The 14758-nt window shown below is 41.6% G+C and overlaps 1 protein-coding gene across 1 annotated transcript in view; it reads right to left on the reverse strand.

The window, feature by feature from the left end:
• Nucleotides 1-421: 421 nt before the first annotated feature.
• tsnare1 (T-SNARE Domain Containing 1) overlaps nucleotides 422-14758 on the reverse strand; it is a 108950-nt gene continuing 94613 nt past the window's right edge. Inside the window, exon 12 of the mRNA XM_057044977.1 lies at nucleotides 422-2382. The gene's annotated coding sequence lies outside the window, so the exon portion shown is untranslated. The remainder of the gene's footprint in view (nucleotides 2383-14758) is intronic.

Genomic DNA, 14758 nt, shown 5'->3' on the forward strand with positions numbered 1-14758 from the left:
TACGTGAGTGACAATGTTTCCAACCTTGTATTACTATATTAAAATTATTGTTTTAAACAAATTTTGGGCTTTAAAACAGGTTTTGATTTTTGGTTTCATTCTATAGTTCAGTATTGCATTGTAAAATAATAAAAAAAAATAAAGCTGACTACTTCACGGATTTCACTTTTCGGGTGTTATTTTTGGAACGCAACTCCCGCGATAAACGAGGGATCACTGTATATATAGAAAAATAAATAATAAATGACACTGTAGCAATTATTTTGGTGATGATTTATTTATGTATTCATTAGTCATAGTTTATTTAATGCTGCCCTGAGGAGCAAATTTCATTGTTCATGTTTTTAACATGTTGAATGACAATAAAGTGAACCTTGATATATCAGTAAGATAGAGAAAAAATGAAAAACAACCCATGAAATGAAGTTAGCTTCAGTTTTATTTAGAAATAGATAGCTACTTTATTAATTCCCCAGAGGGTAAAATTTGTGTGTTTAGTAGCCAACATACATACAAGGACATATGAAAACACAGAGGCATAAAACAGAGAGTAAAGGTTACCAATGATATTAATAATACTAACAATAATAATAATAATATAATAATAATAATAATAGTAATTATTGTTATGCACAAATAAAGCAAAATTCAAAGTGCACTCTTGCAAGGGTCATTGACCTTTTGCATGGCTGCAGTACAACCAGTGCTCCAGCAGATGACCCCCACGTTCTTAGTCATTGAAGCTTCGAGCAATAAAGCAATTTTCAACACAATGGTCCAAAACGGTTAAAAGCCCCAAGAAGCCTCAATCGGACATCACTAGAGTTCAACTACCCACCAAACACAAGGTTTGCAGGTTAATCTTCTCAGCAACGGGAGCCATCTAGCTAGCTAGCAAGCACCAAGCTACTAACAAGCCATCAGTATTCCTTCAACATTAGCACTAGCAACGCACAGCAAAGGCTGCTTTCAAACTAGAACTGAAACGTTTCCCAGCTTGGCTGCCAACCAGGATCACCAGCTAAAGGAGTAACTCACCACAGACCCTAGTAGTTACTAGTGGTAGGACTAGTAACACCAACTGGGTCTAGTCTACCTGAACTAAGCAAATAACTTCAACCTGAGAATTTGATTTGTAGTGACTTGTTGTAATCAGTTTGCTACTAAGGTTATGGTTCAGTTAGCTCTGGCACATTATAAAGTTTATGTTAGTTGCCATACAGAGACTCAGGGTCTCTTGCATGCTAAACTAACCACCTTTCCTCTAACTTAGCACCTAATGACACACACGCATGCGTGCATGCACACACACACACTCTTCAGCACATGCACACACATCCACAGCTGTATAGAAGTACACTGTAGACAGATTGTATGTTAGCTTTATTCATGTTCATGAATGTCTTTTAAACATACTGTACCTGCTGTCTGTTTAATATTGCACAATAGCGAATTTGACCAACTTTGACCCAGTCAAGACCTCGAAATTTATTTAACCTAAATTTAACCTAACTAATCTCATTGTTTTGTCAGGTTAGCAGTAAAACATAGCCTTCATCGGTATCACGTGATACCATAAAGACTGATGGGATACATTTCCGAGTTAGGGTGCATCGGTTGTACACTGCTTTTCGCAGTGTATTGTGGGATACATTGAGTGCACTACATAGGGTACAACGATGCTCACTAAGAATTTGGACACTATTTCAAAATGGTGTACACACAATTGAGTGCACTATTAGGGTATAGGGGATGGTTTCGGACACAGAGTGAGACTTTGTAATCCTGCTGATTATATAGTAATAAATATTAATCTTTGATGATTATTAATTTATGAAATCTAAATGTAATAGGCTGAGCAGGCAAACACAAAAAGTGGTGCCCATGCGTAAGCCTGGTATGACTTAAACAAAAATAAAGAAATTCAAAAGCAACAATCAAAATATGCATTTAACCCACACAGTCATCTTTCACGAATGTAATACTACAGCCAAAACACGTCCTTAAGTTTTCATGTGTGTATGTATCTGTAGATATAGATATGATGTGTGTTCATGTTAGTAAGAATGTGGGTCTGTGTGCAGCAGGCCAAGAACAGCCATGACAGACAGACCAAAAAGCCAGGCACCCTCAGGACCAGCATATCTGGGCAAGATTCCCCTCAACCACAAGACCACGCACACGCACACACACACGCACACACACACACACACACACACACACACACACACGACCACAGCCAATCTGCTCTACACCCTCACAGGATGTATGGGCACCCAGCCCAGATATTATTTTCCTCCCTAAAAGTCCGCTGCCACTCCGGGGTGGTCAGGTACTCTGGGTTTCCCACTGCCCTTCTCCCAGGTGCTGGCTTCTTCCTGTCTGTGATGGGAAGGACAGTAGACAGGTTTTATTTTTTAAAAAAAGCATAAACACACGCACAAACACCTATGTGATACAATGTTTTCTGTGTGTCATTAAAATATTTTGGGATGCAGTTACTGCATCCCCTGTATTGCAGTGCTCTGCTGGACACTATTCATACCCTTAACAAATGTAGTTGTAGTGTCACAATACCCTGTACTTTGAATCCACCAAGACTAAAAAGGCCATTCTCTTAGGTAAGGAATGTATCTCTTCTGGCCACAACAGTTACTCATTTACTTTTGTAACTGATTGATTGTTAAAAAGCATCCAACATCAGCACTGCTGAAGCAGTGGGAACACTAAATGTAGAACAGTAATCAGTGCGGTGCATTTAAATCAGAGCATATTCACTCCTGCTCTGTGCTGTAATGAAATATGACAAATGATTTATGTCCTGCATTGATTACAATATGGGAGGTAATTTGTTAGACTGAAAATGTGGAGACGTCTGCTTTTGTAATTGAATCACACAAAATAATGAATTTCCTACTTTGTTTAGGCAGGCTGTTTGTCTTTGTTCTGCATTGTTTTGGTTGCTGAGAGAAATGAATTGTACCATAAATTATGCAAGCCCCTTTGATTATACCTGTGTTATTATTTTACCAGATATTTCACTTGAAGTTGTTGAACTGCACTTTAGAGTTTAATGGAAAACATTATAATAAAGTTTAAATCTTAAACCATTCTGTGTCTACAATATACATCTAAAAACATATATTCAAAGATAACATTTGATTTCATTTGATTTTGAAACCAGCATCAGAAAAGAGATGGTTTATAAATAAATCTGGCTAAAACAGCCCCACAGTTGTGGTAGGCCAACCTCTGTATTGTATTAACAGCAGTTAAAGACAAAAAGAATGTGTCTCATCCAGGTGTCTCACTTCTAAACTAACAGGGCTTTTCCACTAGTATCTACTCAGCGCAACTGTAGACAACAGTGTTGGCTTTTCCACTAGTGGTACCAGGGCTGAGTTGCAGTTCCAAGTGCTAATGATTGCATCTTCATGCTCTGACTGGCCAGGTGATTAAAGTCACAAGATCAATGGAATTTCAGAAAATGCAACGCCTCTATTTTTAAAACAGCGACAGTGTACATTTCTTAGTGTCACAAAATAAACCATAAAGACTGCAAGGAAAGAAAAGATATGAGAACAAATCCAAGTCCTATGTTCCCATTTTCACAAAAAAACTGTACTGTTAGAAACTACAGTTATTTTGAAAAAACCACAAAGCATTTTCATTCCATTCTATGAGGTTGATAAAGTGTAGACAATCTATCTTTCAACCACTGCCTTACAAGAAACACAGACCGGGATGTGCCAGACTTTCTCTCTTTGTAGTTGGAAGTGTTTTTTGATAAGTGTCATGTTGCTTTTGCACTTATTTCAGTTATCATTTTCATTTATTGATAAGGATCATATTTATGTATTAAGTTAATATTGAGTTTAATGATTGATCGATTTAACTTTTTATGATTAAGTTAATTTGAAAATTGATTAAATATTATTTGAATCATCTGCATTTAACATATAATCTGCACGATGATGGGAAAGCTACATTTCTCTTTAATTTTAACTTTGGAGAAGATATTGTAATTTTTTTCTGTTGTCTCCATTGGACCATTGGTACTCATCATTGGCACTCATACAGTTCTTCCATCAATTCACCACCAGCAAATAAAACCAAGAAGAGTTTGTTTCTTGCATGGTTAGAACCTTAACTGGCCAACAGTTAGAGTAACAGTAAGTGTTTAATGGCAGCAGGTATCTATCATGTCGCATTATTGCCAGATCAGAAATTTACAGACCTGTTTCCTGTCTACATATTCTGAGACGCTCTTCTCAACCCCTTCACCAATTCCCAGTGTCCCCAGTCCATTCATCATCACTCTCCTTTTCCCGGTGTATTGCCTGCATACTAAAAGTGCATGCTCTGTTGTTTCTGGTTCCTGACAATCCTCCATAATCTTGTTAAATCTTACCTACAATGAGTAATATTCTGTTTAAGGTCCTGAGGACCGATTCTTAACCTTATCATAACTGCTTTTTGTCCCTTTCCTGACCTACAAATAGATGCCTCTTCTTGACCTCTGCTTCCCACTTCTCTTGCCTAATTTTATTTTCTTTTTACCAGTCACCAGGCTGCTCCCTACTGGTTTGAAGTTTGACACCACTGGTACTTGTACTACTGCTTCCTGTGCAATGTTTTCTGCCCTCTTATTCCCTCGAATCCCAAGATGTGCGGAGGTACACAAAAACACAAAACCCTTTTCCTACACATTTTCCATATGCTGTTATCAAATCAAATCAAATCAATCCTTATTCATATAGTGTCTTATACAATCAAAATTGTTTCAAGGTGCTTTCCAGAATCGTAGGGCCTAACTCCAGACAAGCAACAGTGGCAAGAAAAAACTCCCCTTTAACAGGAAGAAACCTTGAGCAGGACCAGGATCATGTAGTGGGACCCTCCTGCTGATGGCCGGCTGGGTAAAGAGAGAGGAGAGGAGAGGAGAGGAGGGAGAGGAGAGGAGAGGAGAGGAGAGGAGAGAGGAGAGGAGAGGAGAGGCGAGGCGAGGCGAGGAGAGGAGAGGAGAGGAGAAGGAGAAGGAGGGGGAAGAGGAGAGGAGAGGAGAGGAGAAGGAGAAGAAGAAGGAGAAGATGGGGAGGAGAGGAGAGGAGAGAGGAGAGGAGAGGAGAGGGGAGGCACAGAGCACAAAAACACACACAAAAATACACAGTACAACGGGTCAGTGGGGCCGGAGGTCATCATGCAGCTCCGAAGGCGGCGATACCTGTAAATAAATAGAGAGGGGGGGGGTGAGAAACTACACAGGAATCAGCATAACTAGTCTGCTTGATGAGGAGGAGGAAAGGAGAGGAAAGGAGAGGAGAGGAGAGGAGAGGGAGGAGAGGAGAGGAGAGGAGAGGAGAGGAGAGGAGAGGAAACCATGACCCAGTGGGGTGACAGAGGCCTGTCAGGTGATCATGTTTCTGGACCCCGGCAGCCTCGGCCTGTAACAGCATAGCTAAGATGTTATTATTTTTGTCACTAGTTCTTTCCTGGAAATTATTGTGATTGTAGAAGCAGCTGCATGCAATCGATCCATCAGTGTGGATCTGAATGCAGTTCTTGGATCTGCTGTCTGGAATGAAGCAGAATTCACTTTTAATGTCTGTAGTTGTCTTCCTGTGCTTTGTCTTTAAGATTAAGATTAAGATTAAGATGGACTTTATTCATCCCCGTGGGGAAATTGAGTTATAGTAGCAGCGTATGCAGAGTAAAAGAGACAGAAAAAAAAATAAATACAGATAAGATTAGAGTGTTATAAGCATATATACATACAGCATATATTATAAGCATATATATAATATATACATAATATAATATATACATATTATAAGCATTATAAGCATATATACATAAATATAGAATAAATTAGAAATAAAATTACAGCATAAACATTACACAATTATTGTTGAGTTGGTTTGAGTGAATTATAGAGTTTAATGGCGGACGGCAGGAATGACTTCCTGTACCGTTCCTTAGAGCAGCGAGGCTGCAGGAGTCTGTTGCTGAAGCTGCTCCTCAGTTTGTCCACTGTGTTATGGAGGGGGTGGGAGGGACTGTCCATGATTGTCCGCAGTTTCAACACCATCCTGTCCCTCACCACCTCGTCCAAGTTATCAAGTCTACAGCCAACAACAGACCCTGCCTTTTTGATGAGTTTGTTGAGTCTGTTGGCATCCTTTGCTTTAATGCCTGCACCCCAGCACACCGCAGCAAAGAAGATGGTGCTAGCCATGACAGACTGGTAGAACATGTGGAGCATCCTGCTGCAAACACTGAAGGACCTGAGTCTCCTGAGGAAATAGAGTCTGCTCATGGCCTTCTTGTAAACAGCATCGGTGTTTGTGGACCACTCCAGTTTATTGTCCAGCTGGACACCCAGGAACCTGTAAGATGGGACTAGTTCCACTTCTTTCCCACTGATGCAGACTGGGGAGGGTGGGGACTTGCTTTTTCTGAAATCCACCACCATCTCCTTCGTCTTGGTCACGTTGAGCTGCAGAAGGTTCTCCCTGCTCCACCTGACAAAACTCTCCACAAGGTCCCTGTATTCATCCTCCTGTCCATTCTCCACACACCCGACTATGACTGTGTCATCCGAGTACTTCTGGAGATGACATGTCTCAGAGTGGTACTGGAAGTCGGCTGTGTAGGTGGTGAACAGAAAGGGGGAGAGCACAGTTCCTTGAGGAGCTCCTGTGTTGCTCATCAGGGGGTCGGACACACAGCTCCGCAGTCTCACAAACTGTGGCCGACCTGTCAGGTAGTCCTCGATCCAAGAAACAAGGGGAGCATCCATCTGCATCTTCTCCAACTTCGCCCTCAGCAGTCTTGGCTGGATGGTATTGAAGGCAGAAGAGAAGTCGAAGAACATGACCCGCACTGTGGTGTTTAGTCTGTCCAAGGAGGAGTAAGCCCTCTGCAGCAGGTATATCACTGCGTCATCAACCCCCACCTTGGGCTGATAGGCAAACTGCAGAGGGTCCTGAAAGGGGCTCACCAGAGGTCTGAGGTGTGACAGCACCAGCCGCTCCATGACCTTCATAATGTGGGAGGTCAGTGCTATTGGCCTGTAGTCACTCGGTGCCACAGGATGGGTCTTCTTTGGCACCGGGACCAGGCAGGATGTCTTCCAAAGCACTGGGATCCTCTGAAGATGAAGGCTCTGGTTGAACAGGTGCTGCAGTATTCCACACAGCTGCCTGGAGCAGTTCCTCAGCACTCGTGGGCTGATGCCGTCTGGTCCGGCAGCCTTCTCTGGTTGAGCCTCTCCAGCTCTCTCCTCACCTGGCCAGATGTGAAGGATAGTCCTGTCGGGGGGATGGGTGACATGCTGGGATCCATGTAGGGTGTCAGCAGGGGGGAGGGGGAAGAAGTTGGCAGAGGTGTTAGGGGCTCTGGGAGGTGTGAAGGGGACCCATTGTTATCCAGAGGAATATTGGGACAGCTGGGGGAGGGGGAGCTAGAGTCAAACCTGTTGAAAAACTGGTTCAACTCATTAGCTTGGTCCACGTTCCCATCAGCTGAGCGTATTCCTTTCTTCTGGAAGCCAGTGATCGTCCTCATCCCACTCCAAACATCCCTGGTCTGGTTCCTCTCCAGTCTCTCCTCCAGCTTCTTCCTGTAGGCGTCCTTGCTCTCCTTCAGACTGCGTTTCAGTTCCTTCTGAACACTCCTGAGCTCAGCCGGGTCCCCAGCAGTGAAGGCCCTCTTCTTCTTATTCAAAAGGGCCTTCAGGTCACTTGTCACCCATGGTTTGTTGTTTGGGTAACAGCGTACCTTCTTGGTGGGGACGGAGTTCTCAGTGCAGAACTTGATGTAGTCGGAAACACAGTCTGTCAGGTCCTCACCATGTGGTTCACAGAGAGCAGACCAGTTGGTGGTCTCCAGGGCATCCCGCAGACAGTCCATAGCACCATCAGACCATTTCATAACAGTCCTCACAGTGACTGGTTGCTGCTGAACAACAGGTGTGTATGATGGGGAGAGCAGCACGAGATTATGATCGGACTTGCCTAGCGGAGGGAGTGCAGTGGAGGTGTATGCACTGGTGACATTAGCATACAGTAGATCCAAAGTCTTCCTGTCTCTCGTGCTGCACTGGACATACTGATGGAATGTAGGGAGAGTGGACTTAAGGGAGGCATGATTGAAGTCACCTGTGATGAGGATAAAGGCTCCGGGATGTTTAGTGTGCAGGTCAGCCGTGACAGAGTGGATGACGTCACAGGCCGAGTCCGCTTTACCGGTCGGAGGAATATAAACGGTGATGGCGATGACGTTAGTAAACTCCCGTGGCAAATAGTATGGACGGAGTCCGATAGCAATAAGTTCCACGTCGGGACTGCACACGCGCTCCTTGACGTGAATATGCTCCGGGCTGCACCACCTGTTGCTAACGAACACGGCCAGTCCCCCTCCTTTCTTCTTACCGGCCGCGGTGGTTTAGTTCCTAATCTGTGTTTTGCTTTACAAATTCAAGTCATATCAAAAAATGCAGAACAAATTTTAATAAGGCTTGAGAAGCAAGTATAACATAGTAAGTCAAGTACATAATGGTACATAGAATGGGGTGCATCCACCTTTTCATCATGTGAGCTACTTATAAAATGACCAAGTGAAAATGATCTACCTACTATAAAAATGCATATATATGTTATACATATTTGTTTATAAATATAAACAATTATTTATATATACAATATTTGTTGGTGTACCTTGCATAACTGCATGAATCCATTTTGCACAATACAACTGTGTACATTTCTGTCACTACCTCACTCTGATGACAAGGCACTGAATGGAATCAGTCAGGGATGCATAGTCTGGGCAGTAGCTGCTGATAGCCAGCCTCAAGCACACTTCTAAATGATCAGTTGTGGTGGAATGGTACTTGGACTTAATGATCATGTGGGAAAAGGCTGCTCACATAAATAAGTGGAGCCATATAATGCGGTCAAGGAGGTAGCAGATTTCCCCATGTTGTGGTACTGTACCTCTGTGACTAAGCTTCAGAACTGCCCATGAGCTCTAGCCTTCAGTTGACTGTTGGCTTGCAATGTCAATGTCTCATTCTACACTCCAGAAGAGTACAGGTGAATCAGTGTTGCAATCTTTGATGTGAGTGAAGCAATCTCAGCATCTTTCTGAAAAGGGTATCACATGAACATAGCGAGTGGCTCAAGTAAAGCAAAGTTTTGAAAGCATTTGTCAAACTCTGCTTTGTGTAGCCTGCACTTTCAAGGTGCACACACAACTGCATCTCAAGCTCTGACGCCAGGTTCTGGAAGTTTGCTAAATCATGGCGCTGAAGCTTTGAGAGCAAATGTGGCATTTATCGTTTGAAAGCATTGACTGAGAGGATCATATTGATCATGGTTTGTCTTTTCCTTGCAGCTCTAGATTAAGCTCATTCAACATGTAGGTAAAACCAATTAAAAATACCAAGTCTCACAGCTACTGTTCATCATTTAGTTGGTTGTATTCTGCATGTTTATCTACACAGAAAAACTCTTGAGCTCTTGAACTCTTTGCAGGAATTTCCCTTGACTAATCGAATCTCATGTCTACCCTGTTTATAAAGAAGCATTATTTATCTTGCATCAGATTGGATAACTATGAATTCCTATTGTTTCGCTCTAACACTGACCATTCCCAGCATGTGGCAGTTCTGCTCAATGCCAGTTTCAATTCCACAACAGTCTCTTCTTCTGTATTCACATCAGTTTTTCTGTCATCTTCCAGAGTTCCAAATGGATTTTATGTATCTCCTGCATCATGTTTGGTTGGTTGGACATGATTTTAGCCAATGGCTGTCTTTCGATGGTGTCATGTGGGATATGTGGCAGAATATCACAAAGGAAGTAACTTGCACATTAAAAACAGACAGGTAAAGATAAGACTCCGGCCTGGGCCTTCACCAAATTTTAATCAGATAATTACAAGGTTTCTCTGGACTTTTTTTTTTTTTTAACCTATATTACTCCCGTTTCATTTTGCATGAGCAAACAGAGTTAACAAAGAGGGGAGGTGGTTTGTCACAGGCTGGGTGAAATGTTAGCCTAAGTGCTAGCAGAACATTGCAAATGAGCAAAATCCACAAAACAGCGAAAAAGAAAGAATCAATCACTAAATCATTTTCATCATCTAAAAAAATATTATATATAATATATAGAAAATTTTATAACCAAAGAGGCATGAGAGGGACTCTGAGGAAACAGAGAGAGCAACTGTGTTACACAAATTCTAGAGAGAGAGGACAAGACATATAACTTGATTTTTGCAGTGATGAAAAACGTGTCTGAGGCCTTGTGCAATCAACCAATCTGTCTTTATACAGAATATTTTGCAATCATTGTCACTATGTGCTTTCCAGAATCCCAGGGCCTGACCCCCAGCAAGCAACAGTGGCAGGAAAAACTCCCCTTTAACAGGAAGAAACCTTGAGCAGGACCAGGCTAATGAAGGGAAACCATCCTGCTGGTAGTTGGCTAGGTAGAGAGGGAGGAGAAGGGAAAGGAGAAGGGGGGGAGGTAGAGGAGAGAACAGACAGAGATCAGGGAAATACATTAATTATAATAAAGGGCTGGTGTAGGACTTGAATGGGTCAGCAGGGTCATCAGCATAACAATGAAAATTTATCCCATGCTGCCAAATAATGTTCCCTAAGGGAAGCATGTAAAAGGTGAAAAGGATTGGTCCAAGTACAGAACCCTGAGGAACCCCATGGCTAACCTTACTGTATGAGGAGGGACCACCATGGACATGAGCAAACTGGTATCTATCAGATAAATATGATCTAAACCAGTCTAGTGCTGTCCCTTTAATCCCAATCACATGTTCCAGTCTCTGTAACAGGATGCTGTGATCAACTGCATCAAAAGCAGCACTGAGGTCCAGCAGAACCAGCAAAGAAACCAGTCCATGATCTGTAGCTCTAAGATCATGAGTTTGTTTGGATGGGATCTAAAAGACATGTGGTGGACCTACGCTACATGTATCATTTTTTGGTCTGCACATGCAATGGTCACTGTATTCATTCAAACTAAAAGTAAGGGGTGCTACTCAGCCAATTTTCTTTGTTAATATTCATACTTCAAATGATCAATTTCTGAGCTAATAATAATAATAACTAACAATATTACAATAGGCTCCTCACATTTAACATTAAGAGCTGTCTGTTTAAATATAAATGATATAAAAACAATCATATTACATTTAATTCCTGAGCTAGTTTCGTTCCAAATCCTCAGAAAGAAAATGTTACAAAGATTGCACAGCTGAAGGTTTCAGTATTCCTTTGAGCACCATAGTATGTACATAGACTATTTAAATAACAAAACAACTTTTATGCCATGGTATTAATTTGGCACACAATAAGTGACCACAAAAGTCTTGCTAAGTATATAGTTTTGTTTTCTTCTACATGGAGCCGATCTCATATGCCTGCCGTGAGTCTCTGTGAGGGTAATTCAAACCTAATCAAGTCCAATGTCCTCTAATTTTTCACATTCTCCTCCTGCTGTTTCCTAACAGTATCAGATTTCCACCAGTACTCTGAGCATCCACAGAGGCAGTGCACAGCAGGACTTTGCGTCATGGAACTAAGAGTCCCACTCGACAAGGTGACAACATGACAGAGTATTATAGGTCCAAAATATGCCGACTGCTCATTAAATAAAGGGTTATTTTGAGTGTTGAGATGAATCTTCCACATCATTAGGGACTGGGATGATGCTTTATGCACAGGGGTTAACAGTGGGGGAGGCAGTGAGGCTGAGATGAACAATGTGATGAGAGGTTCTGCACTGATATTTCAGTATGCAGAACAACATGTAACTGGTCAGAGCAATGTATCAAACATTAAAATATAAGAGAAAATATATTATGTGTGTGTAGGCAGTCATAGCAAGGCTCCATCCACAGGCTTATACTGAATAAGTTATCTCATTGAATAAAGAGGGTGGAGAGATGCTGATGACACCCCATGGTTTTAATTAGGGTATTAGAACATTTACTGCACATCTGGCTCCTCTCCTGTTCTCTCTTTATTGGACTCCATACCACTAATCTTAATGTGTCAAAGACAAAAACCAAAGTGATGAAATTAAGAGTAGAGAAGATCCAACTACAATTTTGCATAGTTCAAAGCATATTTAGCAGCATCCTGTGATAACTGAATTGTCTTCAGAACATGAACATCTGGGAAGGCCAATAAATAATTGGATTCAAGTATGTTCGATTATTTTCTTAGCACCCTTTTGAGAAGGGAAAGGACAGCCAACCTGTTCAGTCGGTCTGAAAATATGCTAGGTTGTGTATTTAGCACTCTTATAACTATGCAACTAGAACCAAAATAACCTCATCAACAACTAGTGAAGGTTGAAAGAAATTGGAGTTCATGAGAGTGTCGAGGTTGGCAAAATTCACTCTTGTGCAACATTTAACAGCCAGCAGGTATGTTAGAAAGTACACTGCTACTATAAAGGTGTGTTCATGTGTGTGTGGGGAGAGGGGGTGTAAATGCCTGCTGAGGCCTTGCAGCCTGGAATAAAGAAGAGCAACAAAAGAAAGAAGGTTGACAAAGATGGCTTGCATGCTATACTAACCAACCTTCCCCTAACCGTGCACCTCATGAACTTCCTTAGACCATGCTGGTTGAAGTCACAAGCATGTGTCACATGTGACCTTAACAGCTAATGAGATAAGCATCCCATAGTGATTATATGGATTCAAACCTAATTAATATTAACTTAATGTACCAGAGCCAAATGAACCATAACCTGAGTACCAAACTTATCATTATTATTTGCTTAGCTGAGTTAGTCTAGACTGATTTGGTGTTATCATTCCTGGAGGTAGATGCTCACTCGTGTTTTGCTCTTAGCTGGTGATCCTGGTGGAGGAGCCAAGCTGGTACACTGGTCACAACTTAATTTGTTAGCCAACTGCCTGGATGGTCACTAGCCTGCAAACCTTGTGTTTGTTGCTAAGTGGCTGAGTAGAGCTTTTATATTACCTTCACATTTTCCCAAGTCCATCCATCATCAGCTTTCTCTCCTCTCTATACTGCCCGCATATTAATAACGTGTGTTATGTTGTTTCTGGTTCATGACGCTACTCACATAACCCACTCGGATGTTTCCCCACAATGTATAATGTACTGTTTTCAACCACTACTGTGCCGCGGCGTAGTGTCAGGGGTGCTGTGGGAAATCATCCAATTTCACATAATTGTAAAAAAAACTTAAAAAAAGAATCTGCAAATAATGTGCTGTTGCCAAGTATCTGTGCTGTCCAATAATCAGCAGACTAATTGTGTAATACACTTCCATATCAGTAGGTGGCAACAGGTATCCAGTTACTTTAAATAGTGATGTGTCAGGTGGCGGTGACAATGGCATGTGCCTTGCGAAGCTAGACAGTGACAGTAATGGAGATTTTTTTGAAAAGAAAAAATGATTCTAACCCAGAACTGGACCCTGGACAAAATTCTGACTCAGATGAAGACCCAAGTATGAGTGGAAGTCAAAAGAAACCAAAGATGGTTTATTTGTGGAAAGTCTCTAGCATAAGCCAATATAGCGAAAGCTATCTTTCATTTGGATTTACTTTCATTGGGGATGCAACAATCCCGACTCAGTTGTGATTGTTGTTTGTGGAAAAGCTATGCAACAGGTCTGTGCTTCCAAGAAAGTTTAAGTGGCATCTCCAAATGAAACACCCTTCACTTCAGAACAAGAAGGCAGACTATTTTGTTCGTCATTGTGCACACACAGAGAAGCATGCAACACTGATGAGAAAAACCACAAAAGGTAAATGAAACTGCCCTTAAAGGTAGCTATCAAGTTGAACTTGTAGCCAAATTTAAAAAGCCGCGCACTGTGGCAGGGACACCAAGACTTCAGCCATTGTAAATGATATGTTCAGACCTGAAGCGGCAAAATAAATAAATAAATCCAAAGTCCCTCTCCCAGATAACGCCTTTTCTAGACGTATTGGTGACATGTCTGCAGACATCAAAAGTGTAGTTTTTGAAAAGATCCATATTAGTAATAAGTTAGCATTGCAACTTGTCTACTGATGTTAGTGGACATGCCCAGCTCTTGTACAATTTGCTGTTTATAAATAGAGATGCAATAAGAGAAAACTTCCTCTTTTGCAAGTCATTGCCAAAAAAAAAAAAAAAAAAAAAAAAAACAACAGGAGAGGAAATGTTTCAGGTCACATCTGAATATTTTTAACAAGGAGGACTTAAATGGGAAAACTGCATGAGCGTCTGCACTGATGGGGCAGCAGCCATATTCGGATGACCCAAAGGCTTTGTAAGCAGAGTGATAGAAAGAAACCCCAATGTGATTGTTACGCACTGTTTCTTTCACCGTGGGGCTCTCTTAGCCAAAACTTTACAAGCAAACTTAGTTCCTGTGTTAGATGATGTGCGCACGGTGAACTTTGTTCAATCACAACCTGTGAAAAGTTGGACATTTGCATCATTATGTGAGGAAATGGGCATGGAACATAAAGCCTTACTGTTTCATATGGAGGTCCGGTGGTTGTCCCGTGGCAAGGCACTGGCCCGTCTTTTTGACAAATGAGAGGTCCGATTACGCAAAATTGATGGCAACCGATGGCAGATATTTTTCATCATCTGAATGAACTGAGCAACGTATGCAAGGCCAAAATGAAAACCTGCTTCCAAGCAAAGATAAAATAAATGGATTCCATTTAAAGGTGCAACTCTTGAAACAACATGTGG

The sequence above is a fragment of the Takifugu flavidus genome, chromosome 10, assembly GCF_003711565.1.
Source record: "Takifugu flavidus isolate HTHZ2018 chromosome 10, ASM371156v2, whole genome shotgun sequence".
Classification (NCBI taxonomy): Eukaryota; Metazoa; Chordata; class Actinopteri; order Tetraodontiformes; family Tetraodontidae; genus Takifugu; species Takifugu flavidus.